This window comes from Mastomys coucha, unplaced genomic scaffold (assembly GCF_008632895.1).
Source record: "Mastomys coucha isolate ucsf_1 unplaced genomic scaffold, UCSF_Mcou_1 pScaffold18, whole genome shotgun sequence".
NCBI classification, from domain to species: domain Eukaryota; kingdom Metazoa; phylum Chordata; class Mammalia; order Rodentia; family Muridae; genus Mastomys; species Mastomys coucha.
Genome location: NW_022196900.1, coordinates 17,387,673 through 17,390,715, shown reverse-complemented (window position 1 = coordinate 17,390,715; position 3,043 = coordinate 17,387,673).

Genomic DNA, 3,043 nt, shown 5'->3' with positions numbered 1-3,043 from the left:
TCTGTATGACATCTGCTCAGGATCTTCTAACTTTCATAGTCTCTGTTGAGAAGTCTGGTGTAATTCTGATAGGCCTGCCTTTATATGTTATTACTTGACCTTTTCCCCTTACTGCTTTTAAAAGTCTTTCTTTGTTTAGTGCATTTGATGTTTTTATTATTATGAGACGGGAGGAATTTCTTTTCTGGTCCAGTCTATTTGGAGTTCTATAGGCTTCTTGTATGTTCATGGGCATCTCTTTCTTTAGGTTAGGGAAGTTTTCTTCTATAATTTTGTTAAAGATATTTACTGGCCCATTACCTTGGGAATCTTTACTCTCTCCTATACCTATTATCCTTAGGTTTGGTCTTCTCATTGCATCCTGGATTTCCTGGATGTTTTGGGTTAGGAGCTTTTTGCTTTTTGCATTTTCTTTGACTGTTGTGTCAATGTTTTCTATGGTGTCTTCTTCCTCTGAGATTCTTTCTTCTATCTCTCTTGTATTCTGTTGGTGATGCTTGCATATATGATTCATGATTTCTTTCCTAGGTTTTTGTATCTCCAGGGTTGTCTCTATTTCTGATTTCTTTATTGTTTCTATTTCCATTTTTAGATTCTGGATGGTTTGTTCATTTCCTTCACCTGTTTGATTGTGTTTTCCTGTAGTTCTTTAAGGGATTTTTGTGTTTCCTCTCGAAGGGCTTCTAGTTGTTTACCTGTGTTCTCCTGTATTTCTTTGAGGATGCTATTTATGTCTTTCTTAAACTCCTGTATCATCATCATGAGAAGTGATTTTAAATTTGAATCTTGCTTTTCTGGTGTGACGGTGTGTACAGGATTTGCAATGGTGGAAGAATTGGGCTCTGATGAAGCCAAGTAACCTTGGTTTGTGTTGCTTATATTCTTACACTTGCTACCTTGCTCTAGTGCTACCTGCCCTTGCTAAATCTGACTGCAGCCTGTCCTTCCTGTGATCCTGGTTGTGTCAGAACTCCTCAGAGTCAAGCTGTCTCTGTGATCCTATGATTCTGGGATCCTGTGGTCCTGGGCTTGTTAGAGCACCTGGGAGTGGAGCTTCCTCTGGGTGTTTTGGGAGTGACTGCAGAGTTTGCACCCAAGTTCTGCTCAGGGCACCAGCAGTCCCAGACAGATGGGAAGCAACCCGAGCCACTGGGCTGGCAGAGTTCCTGCGTGCCTGGGTCCTGCCTGTCCCAGTCACTCCTGGTGTTGGGACAGATGTTGTGTCCTCCTTACCTCTGATCCTGGGCATGTTAGAGCGCCTGGGAGTGGAGTCTCCTCTGTGTGTTGTGGGACCAGAAGGAACCTGAGCCACTGGGCTGATGGAATTCCTGTGTGCCTAGTCCCGCTGGTCCCAGTTACTCCTGGTATTTGGACAGATGTTGTGTCCTTCTCACCGCTGATCCTGGGCATGTTAGAGATTCTGGGAGTGGAGCTTCCTCTGGGTGTTGTGGGACTGGCTGTGAAGCTTGTGCCCAAGGTCTGCTCAGGGCACCAGCTCAGACAGATCGGAAGAAACCTGAACCACTGGGCTGGTGGAGTTCCTGTGTGTCTGGTCCCGCTGGTCCCAGTTACTCCCGGTGTTGGGACAGATGTTGTGTCCTCCTCACCTCTGATCCTGGGCATGTTAGTGTAAATTTTATTTTTTAACTTGTCACTTCTTTTTCTCCGTGTGTGTGTGTGTGTGTGTGCATTTGTGTGCACATGTCTTTCTGTATGTTTGATGTGCACATGTATCTGTATGGGAATGTGGTATAAATCTGCCACAGTGCATATGAGGAGGTCAGAGGACCATCTCGGATAGGGTCTTTGCCTTCCTCTTTGAGGCAGGATCTCTTTGTTGTTTACTGGTACATATGTTAGCTGGCCTGAGAACGTCCAGGAACTCTCTTGTGTCTCTTCTCCCACCTTACATTAGGGACACTGGATTACAGACACTGGCGGTTGGCTTTGGCTGGGCTTTGGGAACTGAACTTAGAGCCTCAGGCTTTCATATCAAGGGCTGTACCCACTGAGCTATATCTCCAGCCCCCTAACTGGTCAACTCCTTTTAGTAGAGCTAAAATAATTTTTTTTCAGGAGAAAACCCAGCATCTGCAGATGGTTATAATCTTATTTCCTCCTATAAACTATTTCTACCTCTTATTTATTTTTTCTGTTCTATTGCATTGATTAAGACTTCTTAAACAAGGTCAAAAAATAGGAATGAGGATTGGCAGGCTAACTTTGTATTTCTAGTGTTTCTCAATTAATTGGATGATTGACAGCTGCTTTCAGGAAGTTACCCTCTCTTATGTTGAAGTAGGTTGCAGATTTCAGTTTCCAGAGAGGTTTTTTTCTTTTAATCTTGAATGACTTTTGAATTTTATCAAATGTCTTTTGGCATCTTTTGAGATGTGCATATGGTTTTTCTCCTTTGACCTGTTGATGTGATGAATTATGTTAATAGATTTCCTTATATTAAACTATTCTACATTCCTGAGATATACTCCACTTCAGCATTCTGTATTATTCTTCAAATGTACGGCTGGATTTGATTTGATAATATTTTATTTAGAATTTTTTTCCTTCAATGTTTTGAGATTGTCCTATAGAGTTATTATTTTTTTCTTTTTATAGTTTCTGTGCCAGGTTTTGATTTCAGAGTTTTTTGGCCTTCAAAAATCAAATGAGATGGTTTTCATCTTGAATCAATTAAGTGACATTCCAAATGTGGACATGAGAGTTCACAGCATGGTGTGTTGGAAAGGACAAAGAGCTGGGAATTAGAAGAGTTAAGTCCCTGTCCCTACCCCATCAACTTTATAGAAGTTTGACCATGATATTTCATCTTCTCAAGATTCTACTTCCTTACTTTAAAAATGCAATCTCTACTCACTCTCTGTCCCAATTCTCTGAACAGAATGTGACAGTCCAATGAGCTTGTGGGGATGCAAATGCTCTGCAGAGGTGATGATGGTATTTACCAAGTACACACATTGTGTCCTTCCCTAGAATCCTTGCTATAATCCTCACATGCCCTGTAGCTAGTTGGACCCTGGACCTG